Genomic DNA, 15,554 nt, shown 5'->3' with positions numbered 1-15,554 from the left:
CAATTAGGTCCAACTGGTCTATTGTATCATTTAAAGTTTATGTTTCTTTGTTAATTTTCTGTTTAGTTGATCTGTCCCTAAGTGTGAGTGGGGTATTAAAGTCTCCCACTATTACTGTGTTATTGTTAATTTCCTCTTTCATACTTGTTAGCATTTGTCTTACATATAGCGGTGCTCCTATGTTGGGTGCATATATATTTATAATTGTTATATCTTCTTGGATTGATCCTTTGATCATTATGTAGTGGCCTTCCTTGTCTCTTTTCACAGCCTTTGCTTTAAAGTCTATTTTTATCTGATGTGAGTATAGCTCCTCTTGCTTTCTTTTGGTCTCTATTTGCATCGAATATCTTCTTCCAGCCCTTTACTTTCAGTCTCTATCTGTCCCTTGTTTTGAGGTGAGTCTCTTGTAGACAACATATATAAGGGTCTTTTGTTTTTGTATCCATTCAGCCAGCCTTTGTCTTTTGGTTGGGGCATTCAACCCATTTACGTTTAAGGTAATTATTGATAAGTATGATCCTGTTGCCATTTACTTTATTGTTTTGGGTTTGGGTTTATACACCCTTTTTGTGTTTCCTGTCTAGAGAATATCCTTTAGCAGTTGTTGAAGAGCTGGTTTGTGGTGCTGAATTCCGTCAGCTTTTGCTTATCTGTAAAGTTTTTGATTTCTCCTTCATATTTGAATGAGATCCTTGCTGGGTACAGTAATTTGGGCTGTAGGTTATTTTCTTTCATCACTTTAAGTATCTCCTGCCATTCCCTGCTGGCCTGAAGAGTTTCTATTGAAAGATCAGCTGTTATCCTTATGGGAATCCCCTTGTGTGATATTTATTTTTCCCTTGCTGCTTTTAATATATGTTCTTTATGTTTGATCTTTGTTAATTTGATTAATATGTGTCTTGGGGTGTTTTGCCTTGGGTTTATTCTGTTTGGAACTCTCTGGGTTTCTTGGACTTGGGTGATTATTTCCTTCCCCAATTTAGGGAAGTTTTCAACTATTGTCTCCTCAAGTATTTTCTCATGGTCTTTCTTTTTGTCTTCTTCTTCTGGGACTCCTATAATTCGAATGTTGGAGCATTTCATATTGTCCTGGAGGTCTCTGAGATTGTCCTCATTTCTTTTAATTCGTTTTTCTTGTTTCCTCTCTGATTCATTTATTTCTACCGTTCTATCTTCTATTTCACTAATACTATCTTCTGCCTCCGTTATTCTACTATTTGTTGCCTCCAGAGTGTTTCTGATCTCATTTATTGCATTATTCATTATATATTGACTCTTTTTTATTTCTTCTAGGTCCTTGTTAAACCTTTCTTGCATCTTCTCAATCCTTGTCTCCAGACTATTTATCTGTGATTCCATTTTGATTTCAAGATTTTGGATCATTTTCACTATCATTATTTGGAATTCGTTCTCAGGTAGATTCCCTATCTCTTCCTCTTTTGTTTAGTTTGGTGGGCATTTATCCTGTTCCTTTGCCTGCTGGGTATTCCTCTGTCTCTTCATCTTGGTTATATTACTGCGTTTGGGGTGGCCTTTCTGTATTCCGGCAGTTTGTGGAGTTCTCTTTTTTATGGAGTTTCCTTGATGTGGATGGGGTTGTATCAGTGGCTTGTCAAGGTTTCTTGGTTAGGGAAGCTTGCGCTGGAGTTCTGGTGGCTGGAGCTGGATTTCTTCTCTCTGGAGTGCAATGAAGTGTCCAGTAATGAGTTATGAGATGTCAATGGGTTTGGAGTAACTTGAGCTGCCTGTATATTGAAGCTCAGGGGTGTGTTCCTGTGTTGCTGGAGAATTTGCTTGGTATGTCTTGCTCTGGAATTTGTTGGCCCTTGGGTGGTGCCTGGTTTCAGTGTAGGTATGGAGGTGTTTGTTGAGCTTCTATTGATTAATATTCCCTGGAGTCAGGAGTTCTCTGATGTTCTTAGGATTTGGACTTAAGTCTCCTGCTTCTGGTTTTCAGTTTTATTTTTACAGTAGCTTCAAGGAGAAAGTGGTCTCCCAGTCCTATTCCTCTGCCATCTTCAATAATGGATCTGTTAGAGTCAAGGCCATCAGGACTGTGTTGGTGAGAAGGGCACTCCCTCGGCAGACCAGGTATGGTGGTAAGTCAACAATGCATTTAAAATAATTGTTTTTTATTTAGAATTTAGATTTGTATTGATGAAGAGCTTTTCGATGTACCTAGTTTACCATCCTCTTCAAAGTAGAAGTTCTGTCTAGAAACTATAGAGAAAGGAAGTGGAATAAATGCATATGATTTTACCTCATTTCTTTCGGTTTTAGCTCATGTTTTACCCATAAAACTGTCCCTGCAGTGAATGAGTGAGGTACTGCAGTCTATTCATTGATATCATTAGAACACTAAATTTTGTCAGGTTCTCTTTTATACTTTCTGCAGCATCATCTTCCCCATTTCCCTACCACACACCCCACAGCTGAATCATTCTTGGGGAATAGGAAATGTGAAAATGTGACCTGGTCTTCCTCTGAAAGAACAACTGTAAGTCAGGCCTCTTCTGTCTATTCTCTAGGCAGCCTTATCAACTAGATTGGCCTCATGCAAGAACTTGAAAGTAAGTGTCATAGTGAGGCATGAGTTGGTGTATCATTACTAGGGCCAGAGATAGAGTTGGGGTATAATCAGAATAGCCAGTGGGATCAGGGAAGGTAAAGGAATGATGATGATGAGGTAGGTGATGACAAACTACTTATATAAGTGCTTATGATCTGTCAAGCTTTAAGTATTTGCTTTAAGTATTTATATATTTAAACCATTTTATGCTTACCACAACTCCGCAAGAGAGGTAGCATGATTTTCTCCATTTTACATTGTTCATGCGTGTGTGTGCTCAGTTGCTAAGTCATGTCCAACTCTTTGTGATCCCATGGACTGTAGCCTGCCAGGCTCCTCTGTCCATGGAATTTTTCCAGGCAAGAATACTGGAGTGGGTTGCCATCTCCCACTGGGTTGGAATCTTCCCAACACAGGAATCAAACATATGTCTTTTGCATTGGCAGGATTCTTTACCAGTTGAACCACCTGGGAAGCATACCTTGCATAAGGTCACACAGATAGAAAGTAGAGGATCCAAACCTTGAGTCCATGTTCTAAATCTCTGGGCTGCATCTCATGAATCACTTGAGATGTCTAACTCTATGGCCTACATAGGGTCATCCACTTGGATATTTGAAAGGAGGTAAACAACTTAGCACACACACATACACACAACTGAGCACACACGACTGAGCACACACACACACATTTCAGTCTATGTTCGTTAGACAGGTGATTCATTACACCAAGGTCTTTTTGTACATTTACATTATGAATTAATAGTTTTGGTTTTCTGTTTTAGAGGTGGCCAGTAAGATCAAATTGTGTTCTTCTTGTGTTTAAGACAAAAGTTGAGAATAATATCAGCTATGAACATGAAAGGGAAAGAAAGTGAAAGGGAAGTAGCTTAGTCGTGTCCGACTCTTTGCGACCTCGTGGACTGTAGCCTACCAGGCTCCTCTGTCTGTGAGATTCTCCAGGCAAGAATACTGGAGTGGGTTGCCATTTCCTTCTCCAGGGGATCTTCCTGACCCAGGGATCGAACCCAGGTCTCCTGCATGGGAGTCAGACGCTTTAACCTCTGAGCCCAACTAAATTCAATTAAACTGCAATCTTCAGATCCTTTCCAATCATTTGTGTGCATTGGGTGTCTCTCACTTGACAGAAGATTGAAGAAGAAAAAGAGTTTATTTCCTTGCTTTATATCTAACCTTATTCAACTGTGTGTTTGGGTGTGTGCTCAGTGACTCAGTTGTGTCCAACTCTTTGTGACACCCTGGACTGTAACCCTCCAGGAACCTCTGTCCAAGAATACTGGTGTGGGTTACCATTTCCTCCTCCAGGGAATCTTCCCGACCGAGGGATTGAACTGTAGTCTCCTATGTTGCCTTGCATTATAGGCAGATTCTTTACCACTGGGCAACCTGGGAAGCCCCTGTTCAACTGTAATATTCAACAAAAGTTTCTTTTGTTTTTAAATATCTTTTATGTGCAGTTTTTATGTTCAGTTCAATTCAATTCAGTCGCTCAGTCATGACCCCATGAATTGCAGCATGCCAGGCCTCCCTGTCCATCACCATCTCCTGGAGTTCACTCAGACTCACGTCCATCAAGTCAGTGATGCCATCCAGCCATTTCATCCTCTGTCGTCCCCTTCTCCTCCTGCCCCCAATCCCTCCCAGCATCAGAGTCTTTTCCAATGAGTCAACTCTTTGCACGAGATGGCCAAAGTACTGGAGTTTCAGCTTTAGCATCATTCCTTCCAAAGAAATCCCAGGGCTGATCTCCTAGGATTCAGGATTACAATATTAGACAAGATGAACAAGGTCACTGATCTATGTGGTTTTAAAATCTGGTCAAGGTTCAGTTCAGTTCAGTTGCTCAGTCATGTCTAACTGTTTGCAACCACAGGACTGCAGCACACCAGGCTTCCCTGTTCATCACCAACTCCTGGAACTTGCTCAGACTCATGTCCATCGAGTTGGTGAAGCCATCCAACCATCTCATCTCTGTCATTCCATTCTCTTCCTGCCTTCAATCTTTCCCACATCAGCGTCTTTTCCAATGAGTCAGTTCTTCATATCAGGTGGCCAAAGTATTGGAGCTTCAGCTTCAGCATCAGTCCTTCCAGTGAATATTTAGGGTTGATTTCCTTTAGGATTGACTGGTTTGTTCTCCTTGCAGTCCAAGGGATTCTCAAGAGTCTAGCACCACAATTGAAAAGCATCAATTCTTTGGCACTCAGCTTTCTTTATGGTCCAATTCTTATATCCATACATGACTGCTGGAATAACCATAGTTTTGACTAGACAGACCCTGTCAGCAAAGTAATGTTTCTGCTTTTTTTGTTGTTGTTTGTTTCTGCTTTTTAATATGCTGTCTAGGTTGGTCACAGATTTTCTTCCAAGGAGCAAGAATCTTTTAGTTTCATGGCTGCAGTGACCATCTGCAGTGATTTTGGAGCTCAAGAAAATAAAGTCTGTCACTGTTTCCATTGTTTCCCCATCTATTTGTCATGAAGTGATGGGACTGGATGCCATCATCTTCATTTTTTTCATGTTGAGTTTTAAGCCAGCTTTTAAACTCTCCTCTTTTACTTTCATCAAGAGGCTCTTTAGTTCCTCTTCACTTTCTGCCATAAGGGTGGTGTCATCTGCATATCTGAAGCTTATTGATATTTTTCCTGGCAATCTTATTCCAGCTTATGCTTCATCCAGTAGGGCATTGTGCATGAGGTACTCTGCATGTAAGTTAAATAAACAGGGTGACAGTATACAGCCTTGACGTACTCCTTGTCAAAGTTATAGACAAGTAAATAAGAAATGTAAATACAGTTGGATGAAATCAAAGAGATAGTTCTGTCTTTTCTATGCACAGACACCTAGTTATCTTGAGCTTTTGCTATTAAAGTTAAAATTTTAAATAAAAAAATCTCCACTAATGCAAATAGAAAATAAATTTAAAGAAATTGTGGCTGTTGGTCTATGAAAATTTGCAGTGATGTTTCTCTGGCATAGTGATATTTTACATAATAGAAAGTATTTATGGAGGAAAATCTGTAGTTCTAACATCCTCAGGTATATATATAAGAGGATGGCAGAAAACTGAAATAGCACCAAATGAAAGTCATATATATCTATTGAATGTATGAATGAAGAAAAGCAAATTTGGCTACAGAGCTCTCCCATCTTACCCCTGACTTAATACACATTTGAATTAGTCTTATGACGTGCTTATAATCCTCATGTTGATGATTGCTCTGCTAGATTTCAATTATTTTTTCAGGTTTTATTTTTCTTTGCAAAGAATTCAGCAGTTCTTTTCTTTGTTCTGTTTTAGGAACATCTGTTGCAAATTTACCATTGAATTTATTTGAAACTAACAGCTGCCCAGTAGCGCATTAAGAGAAATAGCCTAGGTGAAATTTTTCTGCAGATTCCTTTCTGAAAAGGCTAATTTCTAAAACTTTATCTTTAATTACATTTAAATTATGTAATAAGAAAGATACAGGAATGACAACAATTTCCCCTGTGTAACATGATGTATCAATGTTTTGTGTTTATGATAATCCTAATGTACTTAATCTAAATATTTAGATATTTAAAGGCTACAAAAGCAAAAAAAAAAGTTACAGTTTGAACTTGAGGCCAGCTGGTTTATTGGTCTTGGTTAATATTTTCCAAGTGAAGTGCCACTGCCCAGAATACAAATTCTTTGACAAATTCCCAACTCATGTCTGCCTACAAGTCACATTAAAATAAATTTGAATGGGCTAAAAATTTGAATCTTTGAGAGAGCTTACTTTTCAGAACTCAGCAAACAACAAGGTACTACTAAAACGACTGTTAAACAGAACCACAAATCTACTACAAGACTAGACTCTACAAATCTCTGGACCTCTTGTTACTCATGGAAGAAGTTATAATTAATTCAGTAAGGAGCATGTATGAAATGTTTGCAAAGTCTCCAGTGGACGCATAAAATACAATAGCAAATTCTTAAAACCTGGAATCTGTGGAATTGCTCAACAACCAAATGGGATGTATGCTCATATAATTTAAATCTTTGTACACTATCTATTAAGCTGAGCTTCTATCTATATCTCTTCTTACTCCAGATAACAGTCCTAAGAGGGGAGGGTTATTACTAACCTCATGTGGTAAAGGAGGAATGGAAGCTGAATAATTCACTTTAAGTCATGTAGTAAACAGATGCCCCAAGTCTAAGGTCACTGAACTAGCAAATGACAGGGGTGGGACCAATGTAAATCTTTCTAATTCAAAATCCCATCTGGCTTACTTCAGTCGAGGACTCCTCTTTTAGGTGTCTGCCCTGGGAGAGTGTAAAACTCATAGAGAAGACAGTAGGGATGGAAACCAAGACCCAGAAACCCTGGGCAATTCTCTAGCAATATGCTGCTTTTCTCTTTTAACTCCACCCCCTTAAGGTGAAGCGCTTTCTGCCTTCTCTTTTTCCCTTTCTTCTTACCTCTATACCCTTTGCTTCCTTTGTTTTCTGTTCTGCTTAGTCCCACTATGTACTAAAATGGGTCATTCTTTCTAAGTGCTCACCAAAATCTGCAAGACAAAGGGAACACAAAAGATAGCTAAATGAAAGAAAGTATAGAGACCAAAATATTTCATTCAAACCTTGCAGTCAAGTTTGGTTTTTCTATTCTTTTCAAATAAACTAGACAAAAAGAATCATTAAGTTTTGAAAATCATACCATTTTAGAGCTAAAAAAAGCACAGATGTCAAAAAGCCTTTACTGTAAGGATGAAGGAAGTGTGTTCTAGGGAGCAGGACTGACTTATATGAAGTCATAAAGCCAGAAGTGGCAGGTCTGGGATTCTGCGGTGGGAACCCTCATGCTCAGCTTAGGTCCCCTCCTTTGATTCCAGTTGATGGAAGGGAAACTCTGTAATGGCACACAGAGGGAATGCTTGGCTTCTTTCCAAGCATGGAATTCCACGCCATGCTGGATGAGGCTTTGTGTTCTGAGTCCTGGGTCCAAACCTCAGCCCCACCACTTGCTGTGTGTGTGATTCAAGTTCCATTACTTACCTTCTTTAAGGCCCAGTCTCCTCATTTGTTAACAAGTGGTTTGTATTTCAGGCCTTCTGTATTTGTTGAGAGCATTAGGTAGATAGAATAGAAAAAGGAGTCCAAGATGGTGACTAAAGAAAGCAGTGACTAGAAACATCATGCAGGGGGAGGGGAACAAACAGAGAAGAAAGAGGCAGAGGACCAGAGCGAGAACCTTTGTCAGGAAAACACACCCCCTTCTCTGATTGCCCTTGAGCATATGACCATTTTCATTCCTTCCCTGCTTGGTGGCAGGTACCAGCCCCATTTTGGATAACGTTGAACCAGAGGATGAGACAGCAAGTACAAAAAGGGAGGCCAAGAGCGATCAAGGTCACTCCTTCAGGGTCAGTCAGTACTATCTGTTGTCTATTTAATAAAGTTTTGCTTGCTTGAGCTGTAACTAGTCTATTGTTTCAAACCATTATTATGACAAGACAAGAGTTGAGAAATCCTGCCTGCTTGAGCTGTAATTAGTCCATCATTTCAAATCTTTGTATCTACACGACAAGAACTGAGGGAGAGAAATAAACCAACCTCACAAGAGAATAAAAGGAAATGATACTTAGCATTTATAGACTGCTTGTTTGCTCTGTGTCACATTCTGTGTTAAATGTTCTACCTTGATCTTTTGATATAATACTTATCATGTATGCAAAATGCTTAGACCATATAGTAGTAAATATGTGTGTATATTGTGTGTGTGTGTGTATGAGCACATATATATATCAGTTAGGAATGTGTCTCTCACACACCAATATATACACACACACATACGCCAGTCAGGAAGTCAGGAATTTCATTTAAACCTTAACTACATTGACTTAAATAAGTAACAGTGCCTTGTGATAAGAAGTCCAGGGCCCTCATGGTTGTCCCATGAGGCTACCAGGGCTCACACTCTTTCTGTCTTTCTGTCCTGCCCAAAACCTTGGTAGAAGGCTTCCATACTCATGGGCACAGAACGAGTGTTTGGTTATATTACTATCTGTGCTTCAGGCAGTCAAATAGCAGGAAGGAAGATAGTAAGGAACCCAGTATTCTTGCCTGGAGAATCCCATGGACAGAAGAGACTGGCAGGATATAGCCCATGGGGTTATAAAGAGTCTCATACGACTAAAGTGACTTAGCATGCACATGCATGTGCACACAGACACAGACACAGACACACACACACACACACATATATATATGTGGGCTTCCCTCATAGCTCAGTTGGTAAAGAATCTGCCTGGCTTTCCTGTGGCTCAGCTGGTAAAGAACCCACCTGCAATGTGGGAGACCTGGGTTCGACCCCTGGATTGTGAAGATCCCCTGGAGAAGGGAAAGGCCACCTGATGCGAAGAGCTGACTCCTTGGAAAACACTCTGATGCTGGGAGGGATTGGGAGCAGAAGGAGAAGGGGATGACCGAGGATGAGATGGCTGGATGGCATTACCGACTTGATGGACATGAGCTTGAGCAAGCTCCAAGTGTTGGTGATAGACAGGGAAGCCTGGTTTGCTGCAGTCCATGGGGTCGCAAAGACTTGGACATGACTGAGCAACTGATCTCATTATATATATATATATATATATATATATATATATATATATATATCCCTCCAACACATTCACTATATATTCAAACATATACATTTTATTGGAAAGAAAATATAGCTACTTATCATAAGTAGCAGTGAATCTTAGTATATATGTAGAGGTCAGGGATGTGAATATGATGTTTACCTTGGCCCAGTGAATTGGTGGTTGGGATTCGGGGCTAGGATAAAGAAAAAAAAAAATCACACAAACAAAATGATTTGTTTCATATTGAAGTCACTGAAACAGGCTTCATAAAGGAATATGACCACGGAGAAGAGACAAATCAGCTAAGACATGTGATCAAAGGGATAGCTATGGAAGGAAATTCACCAGGTGGGGAGATTGTACAGGAAAGAAACATCTATAAGTAGGAGATTTGGAGGAGTAGGAGTAGGAGATTTCACTCAAGAAGTTAGGAAACTGACTGTGGGGGCGGGGGTGGGGGGTGGGGCGGTGGCACGGTCACCTAACCTTGAGGTCAACTGATGGAGGAAACTGAAAAGAAATGACTTGACCTCCTCACTGTCAGGACAGAAGAGAGAGAACAATCAAGAGAGAGAGAAATCTCCAGTCATATTTGGGAAAGGAAGGAAGTCAGGATTAGAAAGGAAATATAATAGCTAGTAATACATTGTTCCAAGTTGAATTGAGTAATGAATCTGTATACTTACATTTCATGACATATAATAAAATAAATTCTCCACCCTCACCACCTCCCTGGGCTTGGGCTTAGTTCCATAGCCCTTACTGAGCCAGGTCACTGGGGAAGACAAACAGTAACAGAATACAGAGCCAAGGCTCAAGTCTTAGAAAAGCATCCCCTGAGACACTGGCTGAGAACCATAGAGTTACTTGTGGCACAAACTTTCTGGAATGTTTCCATTCTAAGATGCTCAGAGCCCATTTTATAGGCCTTTGTGACTTGAAAATGAATGGCCTATGGACTAGTTCCTACAGCTTAATAGAGGACAGCATGACATCTTGTGGGTATAACTTCTTATTAGCTGTGTTTAGGTTAGGGCTAAGGGTACCTGGTATATAGTAAGCAATCTATGAAAATATAAATAAAATTTTTAATTCAATTAAATGAATGAATCTAGATAGTTTTGAGGTGGCTCTAGTAAATGGCAATATACTTATAGTATGTTTACTTATTTATCTATTGATAGTACTACAAAAACTAGCTTGTAAATGTACAATTTGAGTTTTTATTTTCTAGTATTTAGTTGAAACTGTCATGAATGGACCGTGCAGTGAAAAAGTACTTTGGAGGAATAACAGCAATGATTGCTTTAAAATATATTGATTTCCTGCTAAAATGCTAGGAATCATATCACTATGCTCAAATTTGCAATTTATGAAGATAAAATCATTCCTTGTCCCACCAAAGAATTCCCCTAAACAAATTAAATTGATATGGCTGGAGATCTTTTTAAATTTAGACTTTCTTCTTTGTTCCCACAAATTGTTTTCGTTTGATGAGCTCGAAGTGTTTCCATCTTTGTATAACCGATGTCACTGATCATTCATTCAACAATGATGTTCAAAGCAATCAGTCAAATAAGATCTGATTCCTACCCTCAAGGAGCTTTCACTTCAGTTCAGTTCAGTTCACTTGCTCAGTTGTGTCTGACTCTTTGCGACCCCATGAATTGCAGCACGCCAGGCCTCCCTGTCCATCACCAACTCCCGGAGTTCACTCAAACTCATGTCCATTGAGTCTGCGATGCCATCCAGCCATCTCATCCTCTGTCGTCCCCTTCTCCTCCTGCCCCCAATCCCTCCCAGCATCAGAGTCTTTTCCAATGAGTCAACTCTTCACATGAGGTGGCCAAAGTATTGGAGTTTCAGCTTCAGCATCAGTCCTTCCAATGAACACACCCAGGACTGATCTCCTTTAGAATGGACTGATTGGATCTCCTTGCAGTCCAGGGAACTTTCAAGAGTGTTCTCCAACACCACAGTTCAAAAGCATCAATTCTTCGGCGCTCATCTTTCTTCAGAGTCCAACTCTCACATCCTTACATGACCACTGGAAAAACAATAGCCTTGACTAGACGGACCTTTGATGGCAAAGTAATGTCTCTATTTTTAAATATGCTATCTAGGTTGGTCATAACTTTTCCTTCCAAGGAGTAAGCATCTTTTAATTTCATGGTGGCAGTCACCATCTGCTGTGATTTTGAAGCCCCCCAAAATAAAGTCAACCACTGTTTCCACTGTTTCCCCATCTATTTCCCATGAAGTGTTAGGACCAGATGCCATGATCTTCGTTTTCTGAATGTTTAGCTTTAAGCAAGCTTTTTCACTCTCCTCTTTCACTTTCATCAAGAGACTTTTTAGTTCCTCTTCACTTTCTGCCATAAGTGTGGTGTCATCTGCATATCTGAGGTTATTGATATTTCTCCCGTCCATCTTGATTCCAGCTTGTGCTTCTTCCAGCCCAGTGTTTCTCATGATATACTCTGCATAGAAGTTAAATAAGCAGGGTGACAATATACAGCCTTGACAGACTCCTTTTCCTATTTGGAACCAGTCTGTTGTTCCATGTCCAGTTCTAACTGTTGCTTCCTGACCTGCATATAGGTTTCTCAAGAAGCAGGTCAGGTGGTCTGGTATTCCCATCTCTTTAAGAATTTTCCACAGCTTATTGTGATCCACACAGTCAAAGACTTTGGCATAGTCAATAAAGCAGAAATGGATGTATTTCTGGAACGCTCTTGCTTTTTCGATGATCCAGCAGATGTTGGCAATTTGATCTCTGGTTCCTCTGCCTTTTCTAAAACCAGCTTGAACATCTGGAAATTCACGGTTCACGTATTGCTGGAGCCTGGCTTGGAGAATTTTGAGCATGACTTTACTAGCGTGTGAGATGAGTGCAGTTGTGTAGTAGTTTGAGCATTCTTTGGCATTGCCTTTCTTTGGGATTGGAATGAAAATTGACATTTTCCAGTCCTGTGGTAGCTGCTGAGTTTTCCAAATTTGCTGGCATATTGAGTGCAGCACTTTCACAGCATCATCTTTCAGGATTTGAAATAGCTCAACCGGAATTCCACCACTTGCACTAGCTTTGTTCGTAGTGATGCTTTCTAAGGCCCACTTGACTTCACATTCCAGGATGTCTGGCTCTAGGTGAGTGATTACACCATCATGATTATCTTGGTCATGAAGATCTTTTTCAGTCAACCATAAAATAAGCACGTAAACCATCAGTTAACTATTGGGGGATGCAAGTGCTGGAATATAGTGATGTAAGTGCTATCATGATGATTTGCACAGGTCTTCTGGCAATATAGGGAGCCAGATAAGTGCAATTTTAACAGCTTAAACTTGGATTTTTGAGTCTGTATTTAAATTTTTTAATCTGCTTATGTTCCTCACTAGATGTATAATTACTTTGTCTCTCAGAGCCTCAAGTTCTTCATCTGTAAAGTGAAGTTGGTAGTAGTATTTATTTTAAAAGGTACTGGGAAGACTTGATGAAATATATCTATGATGAAATCACTTAGAATAAAATAGAAACTCTTTAGCATTGTGTTAAGTTCCAGCAGAATCTCTCATCAAAGTCATATTTCCCACCCTCTCCCTCACACCATTCATATCAGCTACACTTCCTATAGTTCCTGGTTGTGCACCAGGCTTTCTCTGCTGCAGGACCTCAGCACATGCAGGGGTTTGTGACTCAAATGATCTAACATCCCAGTTCACCATGCTGATTATTACTTATCTCTGAGATTTCAGCCCAAATGTCTCTTCTGATATTGTAGTATACACTAGTTCCATTCACGTCTTTCCTAGCTGGCTATTGTTTTCTACACAAAGCTTGTCATAATTTTTAAGTCATGTTGTTATTGTGTAGTTGCTCAGTTGTGTCCAAATCTTTGTAACCCCATCAAAATTCAGTACACCAGACTTCCCTGTCATTCCCCTTGAATTTGTTTATACTCATGTCCATTGAGTTGATGATGCCTTCCAACCATCTCATCCTCTGTTGCCCCCTTCTCCTCCTGCCCTCAATCTTTACCAGCATCAGGGTCTTTTCTAGTGAGTCAGCTCTTTGCATCAGGTGGCCAAAATATTGGAGCTTCAGCTTCAGCATCAATCCTTCCAGTGAATATTCAGGGTTGATTTCCTTTAATAACTGGTTTGATCTCCTTGCTGTCCAAAGGACTCTCAAGAGTCTTCTCCAGTACCACAATTCAAAAACACCAAATCTTCAGTTCTCAGCCTTATTTACAGTCCAACTCTCACATCTGTACATGACTATTGGAAAAATCATAGCTTTGACTATATGGGAAGTAGAGAATTACTTAAAAATCATAAGTTAAATCAGGCTATGTGATGAAGGGCTAAAAGTCAGAGAGCAACAAAACAAACTTTAAAGCCTACAGGTCAGGCAGACTACTACGGAATTCCCAGTATATTACACATTTGGCAGCCATAGACTATCTGCTGGAACTGCTCTGCCCACAAATGGCATGTAGGAAAAGGGAGTGGTCCACATTCTAGCAGTCTGACCGCCCCCCAAGTGAAACTCACTAGGGCTTCATTAGGAATCAGGATGTTTCAGCCTTGGTGGGCCTTGGCCTTGATTCTGTGGACTGAAATAACCTCCACTAGGTTAAAATGAGACGCAGAGCCTGAAGAGTTGCAAGGTGCTCATGGTATTCACTTAGAAATGTTTTCTTTCTTTCTTTTTTTTTTTTTTTAATGAGAAAAAACTGAAGATTTCAGTTTGAATGCCTATTGTTGGAACTTTGTAGGAGACACTTCCCAGGTGGTGCTATAGGTAAAGAACTTGCTTGCCAATGCCAGTGCAGGAGGCAGAAGAGACACAATTTCAATCCCTGAATGAGGAAGATCACCTGGAGAAGGAAATGGCAACTCACTCCAGTATTCTTGCCTGGAAAATCCCATGAACACGGAAACCTGGTAGGATACAAACCATGGGGTTGCAAAAAGTGGGACATGACTGTAGTGACTTAGCACATCATTCTACCACATATTTTAATATTTCAATCTCTCCAACCTAAGCTCATGTAAGTCACTTAAAATAACCAAAGATGCTGAAGTCTTTAACATCTGTTTTCTGTAAAATGAGTGGAAGGCAGAAGGATTAGATCTTCTTTTTGGGAAACTCATCAAAGTTTATAACAGGAAGAAAAAGATTCTGATTTCTGTTTAAGAAAAGTTTTTCTTTTTCTTTTTTTTCTATTTTAATTCTCCCTTGGTCTGTGGTCCCTAAAGTAATAACTTTCAGACGAGATGACAATAGAGACTATCAAGCCTAACTCCTCAGTTTCTTCTGTCTCAGCTTTGGAAGGCTTGTATTAGCTCATCTGAATTACCAGATTCAGTGTCATTCTTAAAATGATTACAGTTTCTTCCTCTTGACTGACATGCCAGTCTTGGGCTATGACTCCTTTGAGTCAATATTTACTTAGTGTTTGTTATAAGCCAAACTCTAAGAATGCAAAGACAATAAAACAAGATCATTTCCTATGAGAACCTCTAGTGAGTAGGGAGAAATGTCAACAATTTGTTGCAGTATGATGAGTACTCCATGATGAGCATACTTTCTATGGAAGCCTAAGAGAGAGTAAGGCTATTAAATCATTAATTTGTGGAGAGTCCACTTAAGGCAAAGCCTTGCCCTATAGCTAAGCAGGATAAACCCTGAGAAAGAAGTCTCTTTTCCTCCAGGAACTCCATATGGTCCAATGAGAGGCAAACACAGATAAGTAGCTCAAATTACATATAATGAAATCTGTTATAAGTTCTTTAACTGTGAAAAAGTACTCAGTGTCCGGGAAGATGCCTATTTCACACATTATGGCAAATGATATAGAAAACCTAAAACCCTCCCATAACAAAAAATGCTCAGCAAGATATTTTAATGTATATTTTAAAATGCATTGCTGAACTAGAAACAAGGAAAAAAGAATTCTAAGAGGTTGAAAAATAAAAGCTAAACTAGAAATCTATAAAGGAAAGCCAGTAATGAAAATTAGCTGTTCCAGCTACCATTTCCCATGCCTCAAAGTTTTGGTCCTGTTGCTAAAATGTGGATCATGAAGAAAGATAGTAACCATACCATAAGGGATATCACATTAGAGATTTTAAAAACCCAGACATCCAAAATTACAGTCAGTGAAATGATAAACTAGAAAAATTCCTTCTTTATGCTTAACTCTGTGTGGGAGGAAAAAATTCTCCCCTGACTTAGTAATCAAAGGAGTTTGGGGCCCACATTCTTGATACTTTTGTGTTTGAGATACCTTAAGCTGAGAATTTATTACAAAGTGACCCCATGTTGGCAGTGTCCCAAGATG

This window comes from Ovis canadensis, chromosome 3, assembly GCF_042477335.2.
Source record: "Ovis canadensis isolate MfBH-ARS-UI-01 breed Bighorn chromosome 3, ARS-UI_OviCan_v2, whole genome shotgun sequence".
NCBI classification, from domain to species: Eukaryota; Metazoa; Chordata; class Mammalia; order Artiodactyla; family Bovidae; genus Ovis; species Ovis canadensis.
The sequence above is the reverse complement of the archived record's forward strand: the minus strand, read 5'-3'. Positions refer to the sequence as shown.